General features: G+C 47.6%; 1 protein-coding gene across 1 annotated transcript in view; it reads right to left on the bottom strand.

Moving 5' to 3' along the window:
• Positions 1–14055, bottom strand: part of LOC144888374 (uncharacterized) — a 66348-nt gene that overhangs the window by 38263 nt on the left and 14030 nt on the right. The window lies entirely within an intron of this gene.

Here is a 14055-nt window from a genome sequence, read left to right as displayed (position 1 = left end):
TGCCAGACAGTAAAAAAACTTCTCCCTTCTCTGCGAATGCATGATCGGGACAAATTCAGAGCCAAAGTTCTGCTAAACTTGCAGGTTTGTTTACAGATTCATGTTTAACATAAAACATTCAATTTAAATTAAGTTGTTCCTCAATCATAAAGTGACGTCTGTTGACAGACAAAGTGAACTGATTGATTAATCCTGCTTTTGGCTTTAAACGTGTGAGGTAAAAAAAACTTGGCTAAAACCCAGAAAAGTTCCAGGATCTCTGAGGACCCTGGACTAGATGGGATCCGTCCACATGGGAGCTCCCCGTGGATGCCCCGGGATCTCTGAGAACCACAGAGGAAATGGGGATCCATCCACGTGGAAGCTCTCCGTGGATGTGGAGAGCACGTCCGTACAACCCACGACCTCTTCGCGAATCCCCTTTTAATCAAAGAGACACTTTTAACGAAACTCATTCTTGCATATTGGCAAAAAAATAATAATAATAAATTTATACAGTTTTGATGAAATATATTAGTGTCATTATAAAAGAAAAGACATAAAAGACAATGGAGAAAATAACATTTATTTCATGGTAAACTCGACCACATTAGAAGTCTGTATTTTATGTTGTTTGTAATCTCAATAACATCAACTAATCACAGATTTAGTGTTGAGTTATTTTTATGTAAAAGTAATCAGGCTGCAAATTCGGTTGAGCATCACAGTCAAACAAAATATAACATAACCGTATAGAAATAAAAGAACACGATTAACAATAACACAGGTAATCATAATACAACCTGTAATGTCACATTTCAAAATGAATGTCGTGTGCAGTTTTCAATTCCAGCACCAACACATGAAGTGGAATTCAAAACAAGCAAAGAAATTCCAAAATGTCAATAACTCCAAACTGACAGTATGAACTCCTTTTTCATTCATTGTCCTTGCTCAGATCGAGAGGGTGTTCTTGTCAGACATCTACTTCCGGATCCTCCAGGTCCTGCATAGTCACTGAGTGAGCTTCAGACATCTAGTACTTCTTTATCCTGAAGTCAAACGCCAGTCTTTCTTTCATGGAGCACCACTCGATGAAGGCCGTCTCATAGTCAAAGTCTTGGAAGTTAGAGGTTTCGGAGTTCAAAGTTATCAACCAATCAACATTCTCAACTCTCAATAAATTCCCATTGTCTGTATTTGTTGCATTGTACTTCAGAATACCACGTTCACCATTAAGTGGAACATGGTCAAACATGGTCATGGTCAGACTGGTCAAACAAGTGGAACATGTCTTTCAATCCTGACAAATCTCACACTCTTACAATGTCTCTCCGAAAGGACCGACTGGACAACCCTCCCATCTACTTTCTCAACAATCCTCTCCAAGAAGTTCTGTTGCTCAAGCTTTTGGGTCTCACTATCTGCCATGATCTTTCTTGGGAAAACCACATTTCCAAGCTGGCCTCCAAAGCCAGTCGCCGACTGGGCATCCTCCGTCGTGCGAAGTCCTTCCTTGGCACACCTGAGCTCCTCACCACATACAAGGCTTTCATCCACAGCTCAATGGAATACTGTTCCCCCCTCTGGGCTGGTGCTCCTGCCTCACACCTTGCTCGGCTTCACGCTGTTGAGGCCAAAGCTTTCAGAATCATTGGAATCTCCTGCGATGTAGTCAACTCCGAGGGCCTTTCACTCACTCAACGCAGGCAGGTTGGTGGTCTTTCTGTCTTCTACCGACTCCTCTCCGGCCTTGCTCCCCCAGCTCTCTATGTGCTCTGTCCCCCCAATATTCCTTCAGGTCGCACAAGATCTGCCTGCAACCCTCTTATGGTTAAACTGCCAAAGTATAGGCTCTCTGCTCACCTTCACTCTTTCATTCCCCTTTTCTCCCGCCTCTGGAACAAACTCCCCCACTCCCTTCAATCCCACTCCTCCCTCCAGGTCTTTCAAACAGCTGTTCACCACCATGTCTTATCTTCCCCCATCGAAAACCTTGATCTTTTCTACCCCCGGTAATTCACCCCAGAGTCCTTGCAGTGTTCATATGTTTTATTCCTCTCCCACCTCCCCCCAAGTCCTCCCGATGTCCCTGCTCTCAAATGTTGTGTTTGTGTCCTTCCCCCTCTCTCCCCATCTTGTCTGCCGCTCCCCTTATTTTTTGTGTTTTGTGTGTTGGTTTGTCTTTTTGTGTGATTAATGTTAGCTCTTTCACGAGCCTCGATCTTGTATACAAAAAAAACAAAAAAAACAAACAAAAAAAAAACAGAGGTGACTGGAACGGTGAGACCGACAGCCACAAGCCGATTCACATTGGGATAATCATCTGGATTCACCTTCACGAACCGTGAATAAAACTCCTGCGCTCACGTGTACTTGGAAACAACGTCTTACAACAATGTCCACTCCAGTCTTACTGCCTCGAGATCAATCGGTCTGTCGGCATTTTTCCAATTCAAGATGTTCCCTCTGCCGTAAAGTTCAACAAGTCCGTCAAACTTGATTCTCCAGCTTCTTCTCCGATTCCTTGACTCCGATTCCGATTCTCCTTGGTTTCTTTTCCATCAACTGTCATTGGAGAAAAGACGTGAAAAGCATTCATTATATATTTGTCTGGAAAAGTCGTTTCCATCCAGGTTAAAATGTCACCCAGAAACAAGTCCCTTTCGGATTGAAACTTGGTGCGCTCTTTGGCAGAGTCTTTGAAATTGTGCATTCACCATTCCGTTAAACCGGAGTCTGGTGGCAGAGCAGGGAAGATGTTCTTCAGCTGCCTCTTGTAGGCCTCATGTAGGCCCCATTCATGTGATGCAAGGACTGCAACACAAATATCCACATGTCGATCTGCTTCTTCAGCTGCGGGCGACTTGGATTTGCCACATGCGTGCTCTTTCTCTAGATGCCAAGAAAGCGGATTGCATTGGTCAAGAAGTGCATAAGCATGGAAAATTTGTAAGTTGCGATATCCTTGGTCAGGTCGATGAATAACGTTTTCCATAATTGATCTGAATGATCCTCTATAGCTGCACGAAGGGCGATGATTATTGATGGGATGAACCCAGCGATGGTCTTTGTGCTGTCGCAGAACGACAAACACCTGCAGCAGATGTGTTTGCAAAAAAAATCATATATTTTCATTCTTTTCATCCTCTGTTTTTCATCGAGTTGCATCCTCTGTCTTCGGCAAGAACCAAGAAGTCTTTTCATCCTCTGTTAGCAGTTCATTAAGGAATTCCAAGTTATGAGACTCTTCTGCTCATCAGTTTCCAAAGGCTCTCTTTCTCTCAGCTTCCGTATGACATTTCTGTAATCACATTAGTCGCTCTTGGTTCTTGTATAAGTTTCCGGCCGAACAAGGAACGACTTTGCTGTCGAGGTCTCAAGGTTGGACCACTCACCTTAGTCTGGAAGTACTGAATTCCTGCCCATGGAGCTCTTCCAGGTGTTTTGGTTCATGGTCCTGATGTAGCAGCTTTCAATACCTCATCATTGTTACCTGAATATTGGTAGATGTTGTGGGTAGTGCCACACGTTGTTGTACCTTCCAGTGTGTGTTCATGGAAGTCCAAGTTATCAATGGCACTTTGAGTGAAAATCGTAAAATCTGAGATTAAAAAGAATTAAGCTTGTTCTTTCAAAGGAAAAATCAGAATAATTGAATTGGTAATCCAGTGTAAAAATGCTTAAACCATTAAAAAACATCACGAGATCCATCTCTCGATATGTGTGCACTGTATTGAAAGATGGAACAATGGTATTTTGCAAGCAAGTAATTGTCTCGGGGTGAAAAGGAAAAAGGAATGAATTAAATCGTAGTAATTGGTGTGTTCATTACTGAGCTTTCATTCCTTGCAAAATTTTATCTTCATGAAATGGACAATTTGATGTTTCCATGGCAAAAATTGTTTTTGAGTGTTTGGAAATTGATTTTTCAAGTATCGTGCTCTGCACAATGGTTTTCTTTTGTTTTGTATACACTAGCATGACTCGATGCACTCCACGCGCCTCACCACACGTCGTTTCAGAGGAATTGGCATCGTTGACCATTTTGGTGTCTTTTGGGTCTTCAGGATCTTTTAAATCCTCTGGGCCTTCAAGGCTATTTTGGGTCTTTGGGGTATTTTGGGTCTTCAGTGTCTTCTTGGGCTTTTGGGTCGAAAGGGTCTTTGGTGTCTTCAGAATGTTTTGGGTCTTCGGGGTATTTTGGGTCTTCGCGGTATTTTGGGTCTTTGGGGTCATTTGGGTCTTCAGGGTATTTTTGACCTTCAGGGCCTTCAAGGGTATTTTGGGTCTTTGGGGTGTTTTGGTGGTTTTAGGGTCTTGGGGGTACTAAAGCGTCGTCAAAGGTCGACCCTTTAATATCAGATGTCAAAGGACTGAGGGGTTTCAGTAGTCTAAACGTAATTAAGATGGTGTTAATAATTTTATTTGAAGACGTTTTGGTCCCAGACAAAAACATATGCGTTTGCTCTATCATTATAAGATAGATGAGACGCAAGGAGGGAAAAATAAAGTTTATTGTCGAGTGCTCAAGTGGCTTAAGTACTCAAGCAAGCACTTCAACAAAACCATTAGTAAGGAACGGTTGGCTTGGCAAGCGATAGCAAGCCGATTGGTAAATGAACACACCCCAAGGTGTGCTACAGGTTGAGGACTATTTTTCTAGTTTGGTAGCTCGTGTAGTGGGAAAAAGTTAATTTTGGGGGGAAAAATGATATATAACACAATAGTTTACAACGTTGTAATTATATTGAGGTTCTATGCAAATCTGACCTATCAGTTGAATGCAGAACAGACTTTTCGGCCCGGTGGAGGTATGCGCTCTACCGAGTGCCGTTCTAGTTACCTGTGCAAGGCCCGAAGAGAGCTGGATGCGCGTTAACGGGATGCGAGTGCGAACCTTCTTCGGGAGCATGGTTAGTGTGTACTCGCATGAAACCAGAGTATTTGCGCAATCTCGAGGCGACAAAGTTACAACAGTACGAAGCTTTCGTGAATCGAGTGAGATCACGTGATGTGGCGGATGGTAATCTATCTGAGGAAGTAAAACTTCATTCGGGCCGGCCAAGGTGTGTGCCCCGAGGGTGATTCCCAGGTGCAGCACCAAGTCGTTCTGGCGGGCTGTGTGCTCGGTGCACGATGAGTCGAAGCGATTATGACGTCACAGCCTACCTGGGGTGTCGTGAAAATCAAGCTCAGACACGACTTGACCTCTGGGTAGGTTTAATGTCATTTAGATCTGTAGTACATCCTGTAAGAATACATGCATGCAACAGGCATTAAAATCAGAGTATTTCATGAGCAATGGTCGATTCAATATAGCAATGGTCCAACAGAGAGGACAGACAGTCAGCGCAGCATTTAGGGGTGTACATACCATTCAAACTACAGGACTATGTCACAGTGAGTTCCGCTGGAGTGTCCGCGCGCCCCGGTTGTCCCGGGTCTTATAGACGCCCCTTCTGTAGCGAGCACACCCTGGGTTCACCTTGGTATAATTTCACTACATTCTCCCCGCCGTTAGTACTATACTGCCGCTCGGCAGGTTGCAAGCAAGCATCAGCAATAAACGAATGGGTCACGTCAATCCACGTCAGTCGGTCCACCCGTAGTGGTCGGGGCGGTGAACTTCCCTGCCAGTTCGTGTTTGGAATCTACCGGGCACGGCGTCCCCAAGCCCGGAGTCCCCCGCGTCGGAATAGCCGCCGGAGGTGGGAGTCGGAGGGGCGCCCCTGTGCCTTCGGGCATGGGAGTGGGGGACGACGGGAGTAACGGTGGTAGTTCCATAGGGGAAGCTTCGGTAGAGTCCATAGACTCGTAGACGGGTTCGTCGATATCCCTGTCGTCGTCCCCACATGGGGCGAGATGGCGTACGGAGAGAGTAGACTCACAGCCATCTGCCGTTAACACGCGAGCATGCTCGGGATTAGCCTGGAGGAACTGCACCTTGTCAACAAGGGGGTCGTACTTGCTAGCGCGAACCGCTCATTTGAAATAGGCGGGCTCTGGTTCAGCGAGCCAGCTGGGTAAAGATTGGATACTGCCGGAGCTTCTAGGGTGGTGGAACAGTCGTTCGTGAGGAGTCTGGTTGGTGGCAGTACATAGGAGAGCCCGTATCGAGTTTAGAGCGGCAGGTAGTGACCACGCCCATTTATTGAGGCCTCGGCCGAGGGTCCGAAGGCTTAGCATGACGGCCCTCCATATAATCCCATTAAAGCGTTCGATCTGCCCATTCGCTTGGGGCCGGTACGGGGTGGTGTAGCTCGAAGCGACATTATGCTGGAGCAAGTAGCCCCTCACCTCCTGGGACAGGAACACCGCACCCCGATCGGTATGCACGTAGGCCGGATACCCAAACATAGAAAACAAATTCTGCAGGCACCGAATAACCGTGGCAGCCGACATATCCCCGCACGGGTAAGCAAAGGGGAATCGGGAATACTCATCGACGATAGTGAGCAGATAGCGAGAGTTGCTCGACATTGGCAGCGGCCCTTTGAAGTCCATCGCCAAGCGCTCCCACGGTCTAGTAGCCCTAACGAGTGTCCCCATAGGAGGGTTATAAAAACGCGGTTTGAGTTCCGCACAGATCGCGCAATCACGGCAGATGCGGCGGATGTCCTCAATCGAGTACGGCAGATTGCCCTCGCGCACAAAATGCGCGAAGCGCGTTACCCCAGGATGACACATAGTGCCGTGCAAAGTGCGCAGCCCCTCCAAAGTTACAACCCCCGCGCAAGTGGCCGGCCTCGATAAGGCGTCAGCGACCAGGTTATCCTTCCCCGGGCGGTATTTGATGGTGTAGCAGAAGTCGGCGAGTTCGATACGCCAACGGGTGATTTTCTCATTCTTAATGCGCTGAGCATGTAAGGTGTCGTACATAAACGCAACACTCTGTTGGTCCGTGATGATTTGGAAACTCCGCCCAAGCAGATACGGCCGCCATCGCCGAATTGATTCGACGATCGCGTACGCTTCCTTTTCGACAGACGAATGCCTCCGCTCGGCGGAGGTGCGAGTCCGTGAGAAGAAAGCCACAGGGCGGCCTCCTTGGGAGAGAGTCGCCGCTATCGCATGATCCGAGGCATCACTCTCCAAAACGAAAGAGGCACTCTCGTCAATCGTCGTGACAGCGGCGCCAGCGATGTCGACTTTAAGGCCCTCGAAGGCCGCCAGGGCAGCCGGGCCCATGGGGAAAGTGTCGCAGGCCACGAGGGGGCGGAGCTTCGCGGAGAAATTTTGCACCCACTTTGAGTAGTGGGCGAACAGTCCTAGAGCGCGTTTCAGCGAAGCCCGATTGCTAGGCGGAGCCATATCGAGCAAAGGGCGCAGACGCTCCTTATCCGGAGAGACGGAGCCATGGGTCACGGTGTACCCCAAAAGGTCTACCGTGCGTAGAGAGTATCGACACTTAGCTGCATTCATGGTTAGGCGATATTTCCGTGCGACCTCGAGGAAGCGTTTCAGATTAGCGTCGTGATGCTCCTGGTCATACCCACAAACCGTAAGATTGTCCAGATAGACAAAGACATCGGTCAAATTCTCCTTCGCAACGAGGTCATCCATAGCCCTCTGAAAACAAGCGACTCCGTTAGTTACCCCAAAGGGAAGTCTCGTGAACTGGTACAACCGCTGACCCGATTCAAAGGCTGTAAAGACGCGATCAGCCCTAGAGATGGGGACTTGATGATACGCACTACGCAGATCGAGAGTGCTATAAACGGAATACAGGGCCACCTGGCGTACCAGGGCGTCCATCCCCGGTAAGGGGTAGGCATCCAGCTGTGTAAAACGATTAATCTTCTGCGAATAGTCGATTACCATGCGCCGGCGGTGGGCCTCACTCCGCAACACTAAGACTAGGGCCCGCCACGGTGACCTACTGTGTTCTATAATACCGTCCTTTAAGAGCAGGGCCGTTTCTTCCGCAATGAATTGCGCGTCCGCGCGAGAGTAGCGCCGCGATTTGACGGCTACAGGGGTACAATCAGTGGTCAGGTTGGGGAACAGTGAGAGTGGCTCCATGTCCATTTGAGCGAGGGCGCACACAGCGAGCGTGTCCGGCCCACCGAAGTCTATTTCCAAACGTCCATGCCGCTTAAGGAATTCAAGTCCTAACAGAACGTCAGCGCATAAAGCAGGTAATACCATGAGATACACGTCCGGGAACGTGCGTCCCTTTATCACAAGTTTCAATTGACACGCCCCTTTTGTGCTCAACCGAAGTCCCTGAGAGGCCATGAAGATCCGGCGGGTGGTCCCGAGAACCGGCCACCCATGTTGATGCACAAGTCGCTGATCGATAAAACTATCCATGGACCCCGTGTCAATCAAAGCTTGCGCAAAAACGCCCGCAACCGTGAGCGGAATGATGGCCTGCGCAAGGCCGGCAGACCCGGCAGGTATTGCACCGGCCGGGCGAGAAGATCGCGCCTCGCGGGTGGATCCCACGCCGGCTGCAATCCTTCGGGCAGCGTCGGCAGGTTGGGCCTCAGCAGGAGCATTGAAGTCAGTTGACTCATCAGCAGTTTCATTTGCCAGAGTGGGTGTGTGTAGGTCGTAAGAGCAGCCGCCAGATGGCGCTCGAGTCACGTGAGAAAGATCTCTGCCGTCTGCAGATTCATATGCCAAAGTGGGTGCATGTAATTTGTAAGAGCCGCCGCCAGATGGCGCTCGCGTCACGTGAGAAAGATCTCTGCCGTCTGCAGATTTATATGCCAAAGTGGGTGCATGTAATTCGTAAAAGCCGCCGTCAGATGGGGCTCGAGTCACGTGCTGCGTTTGCCGCACATCGAGAGGAGTTTCCAAAGCAGGAGCATGTCGCTTGTTTGAAGTAGGCGTTCGAACGCCAGTCAAGGTCGGTCGCGCTGTGGCCGGTCGCATTCGCGCCATTTGTTTCGGCGGCCCGGTGTATCTCACCAAGGTCGGGCGTGTAGCCAGAGGCCCGCGAGAAGGAGAGCGGCTCTTCAAAGCCGAGTGAGGCGCCCCGTCCGGCGCTCGATCCATTGGCTCCGTGATGAGCCCATTCAAGGTCGCGTGGGGACGCGTGCCCCGAGCGGCCTTCCTGCAGACCTTTGCAAAATGGCCCTTGGTGGAGCACAGGTGGCATGTAGCCTCCCGGGCCGGGCATTCAGAGCGAGCGTGCTGCCGATTCCCGCAAAAATAACATTTTGCATACCGGTCAGGCTGTGGCAGGGCAGCGGCGGCAGCAGTGAGGCCGGAAGCGGAGTCCGCTTCAGGAGCTCCCAGAGACTTGGCCGTAGTGGTCGGGTCCTCCTCCGTATCCTCGGTAGTAGCCCTCTCCGGTCGCGCGAGTTGCGAGGTCCCCGCCACGACTCGTGGGTGATCATATGCGGTGGATTGTTCTCGGGCATCTGTGTATACGCGTGCCAGCCATAGTGCCTCTGTAAATGTCAGATCCGCGACCTCCAGGAGCCGGAGCCGCAAGACTCCAGAATTAATTCCAGAGATGAATGAATCTCGGAGCAAGTCGTCCTGCACTTGCTCGTGGGTCCGGACGTCCTGCACGCAGTCTGCCAACAGGTAGCGCAACTCCTGCGCGAAGCGATCGATCGATTCAGATGGTTGCTGTCGCCGCTGAGAGAGTTGATGCCGGCCATGCACAGCGCTCCATGTCTTTACGTAGAGGCGCTTCAGCTCGGCTAGAGCTGTAGCGTACGTCCCAAATCGAGAAATGTTCCGGAAAACGGTGTGATAGACCTTCGACTGTAACACGGACAGCTTCATCGCTGCGGTGGGCTCTGTTTCGTGAGCAGCAAAGTAATTCTCCAGCGTTTTGAGCCAGTGAGTGAACTCCGATGCTGATCCCTCAGCTTGAGGGTCGGCTCCGAGAATCGGTACCACGATCATCTTGTGGTCAGCCATTCCGGCGATCTAAATGATATTAAATGTCGTGAAAATCAAGCTCAGACACGACTTGACCTCTGGGTAGGTTTAATATCATTTAGATCTGTAGTACATCCTGTAAGAATACATGCATGCAACAGGCATTAAAATCAGAGTATTTCATGAGCAATGGTCGATTCAATATAGCAATGGTCCAACAGAGAGGACAGTCAGCGCAGCATTTAGGGGCGTACATACCATTCAAACTACAGGACTATGTCACAGTGAGTTCCGCTGGAGTGTCCGCGCACCCCGGTTGTCCCGGGTCTTATAGACGCCCCTTCTGTAGCGAGCACACCCTGGGTTCACCTTGGTATAATTTCACTACATGGGGTATGTTGAAAGATCGGGGGATGGTCCGATTGTGGGGATTAAAAAAAGGATTTTCAAAGATGTTTGAAAGTGGATGTGCATTTGTAATTAATATCCACGCAGATCTAACATGAGATTTGAATGAATCGTGTGAAGGAATCGTAAAGATCGGATAATGCATTCAAGAGATATCGCTTAATACGAAAAATATTACATACGCAGATTCAAAAAGTTCTCGGATTACGATGGTTGTGTCGATCTATGAGAGCCAAGATTAAAAGTGTCCGTTAAGACCTCAATACAATCGTGATTTAACACAGTATTTTGTTATCTTACTATAATTCACCAAATGTCTGTCCGTCCGTCCGTCTGTTCCCAGGTACCACAAAAACGACTGAACCGATCGCAACGAAATTTTGGGTGGGTATTCCTGGGAGCCCCTGGAGTAAAATAGTCTATATTGTTTTTCCAAGTTTTCCCCAATTTTCCAATTTTTCAAATTTTCAAATTTTTTCCAAACACGATGGAATAATATTTACCGATATGAACAGTGGTGTGGCTTTTATTGAAATTCTACAAATTCTGTTTAGATTTTGATGATTTGCGTGTGATATGATTTAACGGATGTTTATATAAATCGTTTAAAATAAAAAATACCTTCAATTTCTGATATTTTGCCTTTTCATTTGGGCCTCCCAATTGAAGCCCCGCCCATAGGGAGGTACTGTTGCTAGTAGTATCAATTTATAATTGGAATAATGCTGTAGAGATATTAAGGATAAATATGAAGGAATGGTGTGAGGGTTTCTCTGTTCTGACTCTGATATTCGTGAATTCGCCATGTGCAGATTCGCCTTTGACTGGGGATGGAACCATTCAGATGGGTACCTTGCTCGGCCGCTGGTATAATTGAAAAATTAAATAATAGGAGTTTTTCCACTCCTCGGCTTGATCTGTGGATCTTGTGTGAGCTGAACACCTGGACAAGGTTGGCGCATTGTGCGGCTTTTAGGTTCGGGGTGTGCCAAGGGTGGTGAAGTATCAATTCAAACCAGTTGTCTTGTGTGTTGTCAAGAGCTGGCTACCGGAGATGAATCGCAAACCATGGAGTTCAAATCAGTGCTTGATGGAGGAAAATCTGTGAAATATGTTTCAAAATAAGGTAGAAATAGATTATTGGGGTTTCCTCTCATAGGTATTATTTATGTCTACGAATGGACAGATCTGTTGAGACAACAAAGGTTTTTCTTGTGGACGAGTAGGGATCGAGACCGTTTCCTACTCTCCTCTGTTCTTGACCATCACTGGGTGTGCTGTCTCTCGAATGGTCCTGTCTGCCGTTGTTGGTTGTTTGAGATAGAGAGAAGGCAAGCTATCACTGGCATTCTGGGCAATAGACAACGCAAGTAATAAACAGGATGTTACTGACTTCAAACAGTAAGATGATTCATAGATGACTGGAGAAGACCTTTTCAGATGACTGGAGAAAAAGAAGAGGGAGGAGGTTTTTCTTTTCCCAGGCAACGACAATTCCTGGCTGCTGGACTGCGGGGCCAATCATTTTGGGATTTTGGTGCGTGTTCTGCTTCACGACTGTTGCATTGCCTGGGAGTTTTGCATTAATCAATGAAGCGGTTTAAGAGATATAATTTTAAGGGAAAATGTTTGTTGGAATTGTAGCGACCAAACCACATGACCTAAGAAGTCATAATTATCATATAAGATTTTACAGGTGGAATTTCGCCTGTGGTGAAATTTTTTTGTTAATCGGACTAACAGTTGCAGAGGAAAGTGTACTCGTTCTGTGTGGACAAGCAGATAGACAAACAAACAAACGGGCCCGAGTGGGTTAATCTCTCCTCTGGCAAGGGTGGCAAATAATTTCATGGTCATACGAATAATAAATTCTGAACATCTGTGTAAAAGTATCTATTGAGGTGCGGTTTCCCAAATTGATGTGGGTCTGACCCTTCTATGGGCCATGGATGTGGAAGGTGTTGAGAGAAGACTCGATTGCGTGCAGATCGGTGAGATTGGTGTTTTAATGGTCTGCGAGCTTAATTGTTGAGAAGGGATCTTAGTCAAACTTGGTGCAGGAAGGTTTAATGAGGTAAACATGAACCGATTAAAATCTGGGGTCAAGAGGCCAAGAGTCAGAGGCCATGTCAGGTAAACATGTGATAACTTGAGAACAGCTGAATGGGTTTAAATCAAATTTGGCACAAGTATTATAATGACGTAATAATGTGGGCCGAGGCATAATCATCGTGACGTCAAAGAGTGTCATTATGGATGTGTGTTGTGACAGCATGCATGTCCAATGGAGTTATTTGAGATATTTTCCAGATGGGTTGAGATGGGTCCATGTAAAAGGCAAATGCAATCACCGTAGCAAAGTAATATGTAAATGTGGGACACCTAGTAAACTTTTGAATGTTTGGGGAACACATTTTAGGGGTAGGTGGTGCGGGCGTTGCGAAACCCCACAAATAGAAACATTTTCGGTGTCCCTGGGGGCACGCACCTGTTGCATAGGCAGAGACATTGGGAACTGCTGTCTGTAATTTGAGCGTGTGGGTTGACACGGATGGGGGGGGGGGGGGGGTAAAATAATATGGGAAGGATTGATCATAGACATAAAGGGTGTCCGGAAGGGAAGCTGCACACCCAAACAATTATAGATCAGATGGTTAAAAGGGATCAATGGGGGAAATGGGGAGCATGGATACTTAATTGGGTGTTCATAGGATTGATGATATTTGTGGCCATCTTCTCATTATAATAGAGCAAACGTATATGGTTATGTCGTTATGTTGACATGCGAAGGAAACGTCTTCTTCTTCTTCAAATAAAATGAACACCCTCTTAATTAACCCTCTTAATTACGTTTAGACTGCTGAGACCCCTCAGACATTTGACGACCCTTTAATTCCGCCAAGACACTTAAGACCACAAAGACCCCTGAAGACCCAAAATACCCTTAAAGACCCAAAATACCCTAAAGACCCCAAAGACCTCAAAGACCTAAAACACCCCAAAGACCCAAAACACCCCAAAGACCCAAAACACCCCAAAGACCCAAAACACCCCAAAGACCCAAAACACCCCAAAGACCCAAAACACCCCAAAGACCCAAAACACCCCAAAGACCCAAAACACCCCAAAAGACCCAAAACACAACAATGACCCAAAACACCCCAAAGATCCAAATACCCTTGAAGGCCCTGAGGCGCAAAAAGATCCTGAAGACCCAAATGGCCCTGAAGACCCAAAAGACCCTGAAGACCCAAAATACCCTGAAGACCCCAAAACACCCCAAAGACCCAAAATACCCTGAAGACCCCAAAACACCCCAAAGACCCAAAATACCCCAAATACCCTGAAGACCCCAAAACACCCCGAAGACCCAAAATACCCTCAAGACCCAAAATACGCTGAAGACCCAAAACACCCTGAAGACCCAAAACACCAAGAAGACCCAAAACACCCTGAAAACCCAAAACACCCTGAAGAACACAAAGACTCTTAAAGGCAATGAAGACCCAAAACACCACAAAGACCCAAAACAACCCAAACACCCAAAACACCACAAAGACCCAAAACACCCCAAAGACCCAAAACACCCCAAAAACCCAAAACACCCCAAAGACCCAAAACACCCCAAAGACCCAAAACACCCCAAAGACCCAAAACTCCCCAAAGACCCAAAACTCCCCAAAGACCCAAAACACCCCGAAGACCCAAAAATACCCCAAAGACCCAAAACTCCCCAAAGATCCAGAAGATCCACAAAACGCTTAAATACCCAAAGAACCAAAATACCCCAAAGACTCTTAAAGACTCAAAGGAAACAAAAGA

This window comes from Myxine glutinosa, chromosome 1 (assembly GCF_964187855.1).
Source record: "Myxine glutinosa chromosome 1, kmMyxGlut1.1, whole genome shotgun sequence".
NCBI classification, from domain to species: domain Eukaryota; kingdom Metazoa; phylum Chordata; class Myxini; order Myxiniformes; family Myxinidae; genus Myxine; species Myxine glutinosa.
Note: the sequence above shows the minus strand (reverse complement) of the source record. Positions and strands in the feature narration are given on the sequence as shown.